Source organism: Vulpes vulpes, chromosome 14 (genome assembly GCF_048418805.1).
Source record: "Vulpes vulpes isolate BD-2025 chromosome 14, VulVul3, whole genome shotgun sequence".
In the NCBI taxonomy this organism is placed as follows: domain Eukaryota; kingdom Metazoa; phylum Chordata; class Mammalia; order Carnivora; family Canidae; genus Vulpes; species Vulpes vulpes.
This window is the reverse complement of record NC_132793.1, coordinates 73,964,468-73,977,055: the sequence shown is the minus strand read 5'-3', so window position 1 is coordinate 73,977,055 and position 12,588 is coordinate 73,964,468. Positions and strand designations below refer to the sequence as shown.

At 45.6% G+C, this 12,588-nt stretch overlaps 1 protein-coding gene and 1 long non-coding RNA gene across 5 annotated transcripts in view; one reads left to right on the top strand and one right to left on the bottom strand.

The window, feature by feature from the left end:
* The window catches only part of RASGRF2 (Ras protein specific guanine nucleotide releasing factor 2), a 237,337-nt gene that overhangs the window by 199,029 nt on the left and 25,720 nt on the right, over nt 1–12,588 (top strand). The gene's annotated exons all lie outside the window — the stretch shown is intronic.
* On the bottom strand, nt 3,178–4,111 carry LOC140595298 (uncharacterized). Its single transcript, XR_011996795.1, has 2 exons — nt 4,053–4,111; nt 3,178–3,692 (listed from the first exon to the last, which is right to left on the bottom strand). It is a non-coding gene; the product is annotated as an uncharacterized lncRNA (long non-coding RNA).

Sequence of the window (12,588 nt, the reverse complement as noted above, 5' to 3'; positions counted from 1 at the left end):
ACCACCCTGATCAGGATGGGATAGCACCCAAGAGGCCCCTCCCAGCCCATGCCCCTCTTCTTGGGCACTGCCCAATCTTCTGCTAGTTTTAGTGTTGATCTTATGATATTATGTACTATTTCTATATTAAGGATAAAACCTTTTATCTGCTAATTATACTCATTTTCCCTGGTTTGCTCTTTTAACACTCTGGAGATACTTTTTACATACATGCATACTTTTCCCATTAGAAGGGCTTTATATATGCTTTATCATGTAAAATGTAAAAATGCACACAGACCCTAGAGTCTTTTTTGTTAGAATCCATATCCTGTGACACTTCCTGAACACATTGAAGAAATAAATGTAGTTTGGGGTATAAGACAAGAATTAGCAGCTCTCACAGCTCCACTGTGGAGCCATGCATAGTAGTTGAGGTGAAAGCTTTCACACCTCCAAAACTCCCAGTAGGTTCTGACCTCGGGCCACTGTGTCCGGGTAGCATGGATGTTGGAGCAGAGGGGCCTTCAGAAGCCTGCTGGAAAAGCAGAGGGGCCATGGTGGGGAGCACAGGCTTCGGGGTCAATTTCTGAATTGAAATCCCCTCCCTGTTTATTAGCCATGTGGCCGAGCAAAGCTCCTCTAGGCTCTCCATTTCTCCTTCTATCTGAGTGTGGATGAGGTCATGTCTTTCTTCTACTGATTTTGAGGATTACATGAAGTAGGATCTACGAGAGTCACTGTTAGAGACGGATCCTCAGGACATGACAGATGGCTGCCTTCGGCAGAGCCACAGGCCGAAACCCAGGCAAATGTTGTTCCCCCTGATATGACCAGTGGAGGGATGAGGTCTCAGAGAGGTTCCATTTCCACTGCCCCCGGTGAACCATTTATACCGGTGGGAACATTCAGTATCTGTAGTGCCAAATTAATGTTATTTAATTTAATGAAGTTTAACTGGCCACATGTGGCTAGAGACTACAGCATAACTGTACAGCTCTAGACCTCTCAGAAGTACAGCAGTGAGCCGACCCCGCTCCCCGACATCCAGCTCAGAACAACCCCTCTCTTGTGCATCGCCCCATCCCTCTGAAACAGGAAGTTACGGGTCATCCATCTCTACTCGGCCCTTGCAATAAGCCTGCCAAAGAGGGACACACCTGTATTGGGTCTGTAGGCAGAGCAGAACTTCTAAGTAACATTGGTGTTGGGATTATAAATCTCAAAGAATATGATCTCAAGAAGATTATAAATCTCAAATCTCAACTCTTGGGGTGCAGAGAGCTTGAAAGCAAAATCTCTTTCCCAGTAGGGAATGTCCCAGTGAGTGTCCTTGCGTTTGAGCTTCGAGCCTGCAGCCTCCAGTGGGTGGTCCAGTGGGATCATGCCCTGTTGACTAACAGAGGTGGGAAAGTGGGTGTTGCCGGGGTGCCAGGGACTATGTGTGTTCAAAGACCTCAGGGATCACGGTGTCCTAAAACGGGAGTTTATGTAGTTCACCTCTTCTGTTAGTTATTTTGACAGCTGACAGAGTGCCCTTTTTAAATTTTTTAATTTTTTGGCACTGCGTAGTAAGACACTAAATCTGGCATCAAATTAGAGCACTAAGTTCAGATGTATGCTTTGTTCAGATCTGAAATGGAGGTTGGGCCAAGGATGAGCATAGTACAGACTTTCAATGTGGGTGGGAGAATGAAACAGGTAAGAAAGATCCAGCCATAAAAAAAATAATAATAATTTAAAAAAAAAAAGAAAAGAAAGATCCAGCCATGGAATAGGCAGGTCCTGGCGACCCTACTGACAGCGCTCAGCTGGCTTCCAGCCCTGGCCTGCCCTTGGGCTCAGCCCATGCTCATCTCTACCTGGACCTGCCAGGCTGCCCTGGGCATCTTTCCCATCTACACTCGCTGCTTGGTTTCTGCTCTTGAGTCACCACTCCCCTTCCACTTGCGAGGCTGTCTTCAGAGGACAGGTGCCTGTTCTTTGAGCTCTTTGCCAGAGAAAGCATGCCTTCCTGGACCACACCATTGTCTGTGTTGTGTGGCTGCTTCCTGTCCTCGTGCTCCTGAAGGGGCCAGGACTTTACAGGCCACTCTGCCCCAGGTCCTTACCACTGCTTGAGGAGATTTCCCGACGTCCCAGGAAGATGTGTAGCTGGCACTGAGCTGGGGGGACGTGCCACTACATGCCAGAGGAATGATCTCTGGGGTCTGAGGCTGTCCTGATTATGCTACAGAGCACATGGTCTTTAGAGGCAACTTGAAGACATCATCCCCCACTTAGAAGGAAGTGTCCTTTTCCTCTATGGGGGTGCATTCTGAATGACAAGGCTTCCAGTGTTTTGTTTGTTTTTTTGTTGTTGTCTCTTTTATCGCTTGCTCTTGTGTCAGGCACTGTTCTAAGCAGTTTTCAAATATAAAATCATTTACCCCTCACTTGAACCTTTTAAGAGACTGTCATTATCCCAGCTTTACAGATGGGGAAATTGAAACCTCGGGAGATGAAATAATCTGCCTGAAATGACACAGATAGCAGGTGGTGGAAGCAGGTTGCACACCCGGGCTGCTGGCTCCCCAGCGTATGCTCTAACCCCTGATCTTGTCAGCCAACTCTTGGGGTGCAGACAGCTAGAAAGCAAAATGTACAAAGCCACTTCTGACTCAAAAGGGCGAGAATATTCTATGCCAACCCTGACAACATTTTTTCTATTTCTAAATCTTTCCTTAGAAAAGTTACTTTTGTCCCAGAGTCTATTCTGTGTCCCTTGAACAAAGGATTTGTATGGTTTTAGGGGGCAGAGTGCTGGCTCCCCTCTGACAGCCAGGGGGGCACCTCCCGCATTCAGACGGTGAGAGCAAGGCTCCTGTGCCAGCCTCCCCAGCTGGCCATGGCGGGAGCTGGAGCTAGTGCTGTCTGTGGTGAAAGGTCAGGAGACCCCAGACGTCCCCCCCCCAACAGGTGGATGAGGATGCTGGCCCCCTGTTCAGCATCCCTGAAGTACAATGAGACTCCCGTCTCCTGCCAGTGGGTGTGTCAATGGGGACACTGGAACCAAGAAGAGGGAATTTAGTGGCAACGTGAGAAGCTGGCAGCTATGAACTATTTCTGCGTAATGACAAGTGCATTGTCTCCTGCTTCTACCTGGCAAATAGTTTCATAAGGGCCCCGACTGGGAAGGTAACCAACGGGCTACACCGGTTTCTATGTTAGTCTCAGCTTTACTGATGACTGCCCAGTTGCTTCTGGTTGTCCACACCACTTACCATGGGCCTCTGCACATCCAGGCTAAAAAAATCCCCAAAATCCACCAGGGACAAACCAATGTTTGTTCGCAAACTCAGGTTTCCCAAGCCGGCAGCCAAGGCGAGACAGAGAATGCTCTATTTGATTAGGCCAGGCCCTTGTGTTCCCTGTGGCTCCCCCTCATTCCCTCAGCACGTAGCTGGTACTTCGTTGCATCAGTATCGTATTCCATCCTGCTGTATTATTTTATCAAAATCTGTCTTGTCCTTCTCCCCTTGGAACAAATGGCCTTGGGCATCACATTTCAGTTTAGTCCCTGGGTCAGAAAGGACTCAGGCAGGTGAGGAGGGAAATCTGGAACCCTGGGCTAGAGTCCTCTGTAACTTGCCATCTTGCTCATTCATAAAACTGGTGGAATGATCTACCCATAAGGGGTCCTGATGCACAAATGGATTCTTGGTCAGAGCGCTCTAGAAAATACAAAATGAACATACAAAATCAGAAACTATTATCTGATAATGATGGACTTTCCTTTTTCTCTTTAACCCCAAAAATAGATTTTCATTTTCATTTTCATTTTTTTGAAGATTTTATTTATTTACTCATGAGAGACAGAGAGAGAGAGAAGCAGAGACACAGGGAGAGGGAGAAGCAGGCTCCATGCAGGGAGCCCGACGTGGGACTGGAACCCGGGTCCCCAGGATCACGCCCTGGGCTGAAGGCAGATGCTCAACCGCTGAGCCACCCGGGCTGCCCGATTTTCATTTTCTAACTTTAAACAATCAAGAAGATCCTACTTCCTTTAACTACTTACCAGAGTTTTTTCTTACCTTTTATACATCCCTTTTGTCATCCTTTAAACTCTCCTTAAGCTTTCCACGCATGTCTTCAGAAAAAAGAAAAGAAAAGAAAAAGGAAAACAGTGAGAAATTAACAACAGGATTTATTTAAGTCTGTGTGAAACAGAATTAAGAGTTTAGGAAACCAGTGTGTTAAATGGAACTTCTTTTCAGTTCCCATTGTAGCCAAGACAGAAACTTCGCTTTTTCTGTAGAACCAGCGGGATTCTTTAACTCTCTGTGGATGGGTTTCGTGGACAGAAAACAGCGAGAGACACCATACAGGATTTTATGTACATCAGGAGCTGCTTCTTCCAGTTTCCATTCTCCATGCTCATGCTCCCTCGTGGACCTATGAGGTATTTCTGGAGCCCATGGCTCGCAGGACTGAGTCCTCGGGCCCTCCTCTAGACCAGCGCCCCTCTGTCATGTTAGGACTCTGTCCCCAGGACTCCAAGGAGCTGTCTCAGCTCTGGGGGCATCAGCTGGTTTGTTCAGGTCTTGTGTTGTTGCCTACCCTTTGCCCTTTTCTTTGTGCTTTGTCTCCTGCTCACCCTGCTTCCAGATGCCACCAACCTGTACCTCCTAACATCTTTGCAAAATAAAGTTTCTTCCTGGATGAATGTCAAAGATTCCATTTCCACCACGTTCCTGACTCTGAGTCTGTCTTCTCGACAGGCAAAGGGTTAAGGTTTGCCCACCAGTCTTCTTGAGCAGTCTTTTCCCCTCCTCTGGGTCAGGGCATGGAGAACAAAGTATAACTTAGAAACTAAGACTTACTCTTTGAGTTAAAGTCAGTGATCATTTTGTTGCCATGTGGCATTAATTACCTAAGAAAATTTAAAAAGAAGATTAAAAGCAGTCTTTGCAAACTGGGTTTTTTTTTTTTCTCACCAGTCTTTGTCATTGTCTTGAAAGCTACCATCCGCATCAATTAACCACCTCTCTAGAAACCAGTGGAAAACACAGCACCTGGAAAAATCCTTCTTCTGATAAATGCTTTCTAAACTGACTGATTCTCTTTTGGGATGCAGCGATGTAAGCCTGGGAGTTACGTGATTTCAAGGTTGTGGGCAGTATTTAAAATTCTTCTAGGTTCAGCAGTTCAGGTCTAGAGGCTGGATTTCAGCAAGTCATTCAGATGCAGAATCATTTGTTAGAAAACTTCTTCCTTGTATGAGTCCTTCCTTGTTGCTGAATTGGTGTCATTCATTGCCATTTGCCTCCTCCCAGTTAATTTTGTTCTAACTTATCTTCCACATTCTGCATTGTGCCTCCCTCTGGTAGCCTCCCACCTCACATCTGCTAAAATAATTTCTGAAAACTCCAGTTTAAGAAGAATTAGGTAATATATTACCACGCGTCTCCAAGTCAAGTATCCTCCCTAGAACTTTTGTCCATTCATTCAACAAATATTTGAGCACCCACCAGGAGCACCCATGCTTAACAAATCTGGGGTTTAATTATATCTGGGTTTTAGCACCTTTTCCTGGTGCATAAGCTGCAACATGACGGTCAGTTACACATTTTCGGTATATTCTGTTCCTCTTTGGAGATTCTAGAACTTTATGAGTAGGTGTTGAACAGGTATTGGAAAATTCAGAATTACTGTGGGGTTGCTCTGTCGGGTTTTATTCCAAAGTTAATGGCCTTCCTGATGTTTTTAGAGTAGGTTGTTCCTTTTGTAAGGCAAAGAGGCTTTTAAAATAATTTTAAAGTCAGGTGATGGGAAATGCTGGAAAACGCTTCCTTTCACGGAATGAGTGTCACGAACTGTGATTCAGAGTCAAGATTGCCCAGAGGCCGCAAGAAGGCAGGGTGACCAGGGGTGGTGGCAGGTGGATGAGGTCACACAGGTGCTGTGCACAGTGTCCCTTGCCAGCTTTTAGCCAGCACAATCTCCCCCTGGGATCAGGTTTCAACATTTAAGTTCTGAATAAAGTCTCCCCTCCTCAAAAGAATTGAAAACCACATTGGTTTCGAGACTTGTTATTTCTAGGTCATTAAAATGAGGAATCCAGAAAAGCATATCCTCAACCTATCGAGGTTGATTTGCATAAATCTTGGGAAGATCACTGGGCATCTCTGCCTCGGTTTCCCAATTGACAAAATGGGCCCAGATCTAACCTAAATCTCTACCACAATGTAAATTAAATTCTTCATCTTCTGTAGTCAAAGAAAACAAAACAGCAGCATGCTCTTCATTTTCTTGAAAATCATTGTCAAACCCCAGGCTCTTATTTTTGAGCCTAATACATCCTAAGCCCCTTCTTTATGAGCCCACTGTCCCAGGTTTGAAATTTATGTGGTCTTACTCCATTCCGCAGTATTTCTACTTAGCTTTTAAAAATTCTGGCCACAGTTAGGAATACACTGTACTGATTACAGTGAGAAATTCTCCTCATAATTCTCTTTACCCTCAAACTTTTTTTTTTTAAGATTTTATTTATTTATTCATGAGAGACACAGAGAGAGGCAGAGACACAGGCAGAGGGAGAAGCAGGCTCCATGCAGGGAGCCTGACTCAGGACTCGGATCCTGGGTCCCCAGGATCACACTCTGGCCTGAAGGCAAGTGCTAAACTGCTGAGCCACCCAGGGATCCCCCTCAAACTTTGTTTTTTGAATCAGGTCTTCCCGATGTCCTGGAGTTCCCTTGGCCATACATAGTGTAAGGGAACTAATCGTTACCCTGCTCTCCCGTGAAAGGATGAGTGTAATTGCCACCATGCCTCGGCCGTCAGCAAGGAGAATCTGATTTATTGCGCCACAGATTATTTTCCTGTCGTGTGATCTAGTCTTACTAATACAAACCTGAGTTTCAAGATCTCCATCTCAAATGGGTGTTAGGATAGGTGGAAATAGTTCCCGACTCAGTGTGGCAAGCAGCAGTCTGATGTGTCCTCGGCCCAAGCCACCAGCTCTGACTCACTGGCAGCCACTGTTTTTGGACGGGCTGCCCTGTTAGCAGCTAGACACTCCGGCCGCGGCTGACCCTGCCTAGGGAGTGTCCTGCATCCGCCGCTTGCCATCTCCTGACTTAGAGCAAGACACTTAGATTCTCTGTACCTTGACTTCCTTGTATATAAAATGGGAATCATGGTTGGAACTGTGTTGCCATCAAGGGTGAAATTAGATCATAAAGTGATTAAAATATCACCTAGCAGTGGCCAACTCCCAGAAGTCTTACTTACAATTATGACCCTAGGAATTGCTCACTAACCTAAGGGGAATACTGACTTTCTAATCATTTATGAATGTGCTGGGGCAGAGTCAATAAAATCTGGGTAAAATAAACTCATCTCGCCACGGCTTATCTCTTGAGGAGGATTCTAACATTATTGGCTGGTAACCTCTTATCCCCAAGCATTTGCTGTGTTCCTGGATACTCCGCGTGAGCTGTCACCAGTTTGCAGGGGTTCAGTGAAGCAGCATTTGCAGTGGTGTCTGGGAGCTGCATTTGCAGGGGTGTCTGGGAGCTGCATTTGCGGGGGTCCCCAGGAGCTGCATTTGCGGGGGTCCCCGGGAGCTGCATTTGCAAGGGTGTCGGGGAGCTGCATTTGCGGGGTCCCTGGGAGTTGCATTTACGGGGTCCCCGGAGCTGCATTTGCGGGGTCCCCGGGAGCTGCATTTGCAAGGGTGTCGGGAGCTGCATTTGCGGGGTCCCTGGGAGTTGCATTTACGGGGTCCCCGGAGCTGCATTTGCAGGCCCAGAAGCTCTCCTTAGGCTCAGCGCACGCAGCAAGGCCACACTGTCCCGGGCTCCAGGGGTCAATAGTTACTAACGTTTCTTTCCTTCATCTGCCCACGGCCCCGCGGCTGTTCTTGCTCCCGCTTTGATAAATTGAGGTGCTCAGGAAGTGTTGAAGGATTGCGAGCTGTCGTCTCCCTTTTGGGGACGGAAACGGAGCAGCGTCCCATTTTCTGGGCGCCCCACCTTTGGAAACAGGGTGGTTTCTTCTTTCTGATCGTCTGTGTCCTCATCTCCGCTGCAGCAGTTGGAAAACAAAACCTGCCCTGCGTAAGCCGTCGCCGCGATGGCCTCGGGACGGGCTCCTCCTGGGTGCACGGGGTGCGCGGGGTGCGCGGGGTGCGCGCGGTGGCCCAGCCCCGCAGGTGCCCGCCGGTGGGGGCCCCGACTCCCGCGCGGCCGGACGGCCCAGGAGCGCCACCTCGTGGGCACCCCGATTGCGGCCTTGCAGCAGGGGCCGCCCACCTCCCTCCAGGATTCTCCTTTCCCGTTTCAGCCCCGGAGGAAATGGGACCAAAAATTAGATTCCAGATCATTTTAAAATGACCGTCAGGCAGACTTATTATGAAGAATCTACCGCTGGCTTTACATAGGGCAAGTGCCTTTTAGCTGCTCCAGGTTTCTATCGAAGTGGTGGCTCTTGCATGGTTAGGCCAAGTCTGCATTTTACAGGCATTGGTAAAAAAGAAAATATTAGATGAGCACTGGGTGTTATGCTATATGTTGGTAAATTGAACTCAAATTAAAAAAAAGATGTTAGTTTGTTACAGTCTAGGTAGTACATCAAAGGATTGAGAATTTCCTTTTTTTTTTTTTTTTAGTCCAATTTTAAGAATTTTTTTTTTTTGACATGAATTTTAAAAAATAATGGCAAAGTCTTTGAACTGAAAGTGTCATCAGCATCACCCAGTAGCTCGTTAGAATAGAATCTCAGTCCCTGTTCCAGCCCTACTTACGGCATTAGGATCTGCGGCGGTTCGTGGCTACCTTGACAGGTAGAAGTGCAGGTGACCAGAGTGACATGGAAAACCTGTGATTTTGTCCTTACGCTGGTGCTTCCTGACATGTCTTGGCCATGTGATCACATCCCTTCAGCCTCAGTGGCCCACATGTGACACAAGATCATAGGTTCCTGCCTTGTCTGCTCCTGGCCCAGCTGAGGGACCACTGAAAACAAGCACAGCAGGTCACCTTGAACATGGGGAAAAACTGTGCAAACATAAGGGGAAACGATGAGTGAGAATTCTTACATTTCATACTCAGCCATCCCTGGATAATGTGCTTTCCATCAGCTACATCAGCAGCAGAGCAAATGTTCACCTAAAACCTTCATCATGCTTCACATGGTGTCTGGTCAGATCCCCCCAAGTTTTCATGGGTCTCTTTGAAAAGGCTAATCTTTCCAGGGTGCATAAAATGCCTTCCTGGGGTCTCGGAACTGTTTCCCCTCTTGAGCCCAGGATGGGGTACTCAATGGAGCTTGTTGATGAAACTGCTGATTATCCCTCAGCAAGGTCCAAACACTGGCCTGATGTCCTTCACACAAATCCTTTTAAGATAATCAGATTATGTGCATCATTAGAGACTGACACAGCTACAGGAGGACTCTATCATCACTAATAAATACCAATATTCATTAAGGAAACAGACTCCTGATGGCTGAGAAATCCTTTGGTAGTGCTCAGGGATTGAAGTTAGTGAGGTTATTAGCTGTATACAAATATTCCCTTCACCTTGAAATGGGGCAAAGGCAAATAAAACACAGTAGCAAGATATTACCCTCTTTTCCTTGCACACATTTTATTTTTTTATTTTTTTAAGACTTTATTTATTTATTCATGAGACACACAGAGGCAGAGACACAGGCAGAGGGAGAAGCAGGCTCCATGCAGGGATTCCGACATGGGACCCCCATGGGTCGTGCCCTGGGCTGAGGGCAGGTGCTAAACGGCTGAGCCACCCGGGCTGCCCACTTGCACACATTTTAAAAGCAAAACCAACAGCCAAGAGGCTGTTGGAAAATAAATAGATGAAATTTTAGAAAAACATATCAGCTGAAAGCCTGAGGATGCTGAGAAATGTTAAGCTCCGTGTTGCCCCAGGCCCGTGTGGCTCCTGTTCCAAAGAAATGGTAGTGATTGTCCAGTAGTAAAAGCAAAACATGGAGAAAAATTTCTCATACGATTCTCCACTGAACCGAGGCACAACAATATTCAACTCAAATTAGGGCAGACTGTCACATTGTCTGCAATTTGTGAAATTATGGACCTTTTTGCTCCTAATTTACTAAATATAGGGAAAATGTGCTGTTTTCTTCTACTAGATTCTTTCTAATTAGCAGTGTTTTCTCTAATCATTTAAAAGAACTCGGACTGTCAGTGCTTCAAAATTACTTTCCTTAAAGTTAAAATGTAGTTATGAGGAGTAACTTTATACAAGAGGGAAAATACACATTCAGGCCCACACCTAAAAAGATAGCCTCTCAGTCAGGACCTTGAAAGCAGGCCTTAGCAGAGCGCACGTCATCTCTGAAAACCTGACCATCCCCGATGCTGCCTGTCGGTGTATTTTAAGGATGCATTTAATAAGAGATTACAAGAAACACGATGTTACCTTTTACTTCTTTTTTCAACTTTTTACCTTTAAAAATTTCAAATCAAGAGGGAAAAAAATGCCAGAATATGTAACACTATCTCTGTTTTATTTTATTTTTATTTTATTTTTATTTTTTTCTTTGTCTTTTTTAAATAAATTTATTTTTTATTGGTGTTCAATTTGCCAACATACAGAATAACACCCAGTGCTCATCCCATCAAGTGCCCCCCTCAGCGCCCATCACCCAGTCACCCCCACTCCCCGCCCTCCTCCCCTCCCACCACCCCTAGTTCGTTTCCCAGAGTTAGGAGTCTTTATGTTCTGTCTCCCTTTCTGATATTTCCTACCCATTTCTTCTCCCTTTCCTTCTATTCCCTTTCACTATTATTTATATTCCCCAAATGAATGAGAACATATAATGTTTGTCCTTCTCCGATTGACTCATTTCACTCAGCATAATACCCTCCAGTTCCATCCACGTTGAAGCAAATGGTGGGTATTTGTCGTTTCTAATTGCTGAGGAATATTCCATTGTATACATAAACCACATCTTCTTTATCCATTCATCTTTCGATGGACACCGAGGCTCCTTCCACAGTTTGGCTATTGTGGACATTGCTGCTAGAAACATCGGGGTGCAGGTGTCCCAGCGTTTCATTGCATCTGTATCTTTGGGGTAAATCCCCAACAGTGCAATTGCTGGGTCGTAGGGCAGGTCCATTTTTAACTCTTTGAGGAACCTCCACACAGTTTTCCAGAGTGGCTGCACCAGTTCACATTCCCACCAACAGTGCAGGAGGGTTCCCCTTTCTCCGCATCCTCTCCAACATTTGTGGTTTCCTGCCTTGTTAATTTTCCCCATTCTCATTGGTGTGAGGTGGGATCTCACTGTGGTTTTGATTTGTATTTCCCTGATGGCCAGTGATCTGGAGCATTTTCTCATGTGCTTGTTGGCCATGTCTGTGTCTTCCTCTGTGAGATTTCTGTTCATGTCTTTTGCCCATTTCATGATTGGATTGTTTGTTTCTTTGGTGTTGAGTTTAATAAGTTCTTTATAGATTTTGGAAACTAGCCCTTTATCTGATATGTCATTTGCAAGTATCTTCTCCCATTCTGTAGGTTGTCTTTTAGTTTTGTTGTTTTAACAGAAACACTAATACCCATCTACCTTCCTAATAGTGGTTAACATAGTTACATGCTGACCGTATTTATGCTCTCTCACTTTCCACCGGTGCTGCCCTCCCAAACAAGGAGCTGCTCTTAAATAGCCTCAGTAAAATGACCAAATTCAGGACAATTTAACATTGATAATATTCCCACCTAGTACACAGTCCTGGCTGGACTTTTGCCAGTTGTCCCAGCGATGCCCTTCGTAACATTTTCCCCTTGATCCCGGATCTGATCCAGATTTGCACGTTGCATGGAACCGTGGTACCACCCTCCGGTGTCCTTTCACGTGGAAGACCTCCACGTTTCGTCTTTTAATACATTAACATTTTTGAAGAGCACAATGCTTCCTCACAATGCAACTGTGAGACTGTGCATTTGGGGGGAGAAAAATAACTGATGGCTTTCAGAGAGCATCACACAAGTAGGTACCCGGTGGTGACTTGCTCCTTTATTAGTGGGGTAACTGACCACATGGTTGAGGTGATGTCTGCAGAGTCTTTCTTTGTAATGAACCTGTCATTTCTGGCATGGCCAGGAGAATTAATAAATTCTGCTTCCCAGTAAATTTCAGCGTCCATTCAGTTGCCTGATCAGTTATTACTGCTTTGGACAAAATGATGATTTTTCTAGCTTTTTAAAATGTCTTTGCATGTATTAATTGGAATTCTACTATAAAGCAAAGTTTCTCTTCTACCCTCTTTATGTATTTACCCATGTATGTCTTTGTGAACATCAGTAGGGGTTCACAGGTTGTTTTGATACAGTTGGTTATTACTTCTCACTCTCACTATTCATTTTGATGCTCTAATCGTTCCACCTTTGCCCAGTGGGCGCCCCTTCAGTCTCACTCCTGGGCTTGTGTGTGTGTGAGTGCCACTTATTCTTTAGCCCTTAGCATATCTGTACTGAAGTTCTTTTCTTTCCTTTTCCTTTTTTTCCCTTTATTTATTCATTTCCCTTTTATTATTCATATTTATTCAGACAGAGAGGCAGAGACACAGGCAGAGAAAGA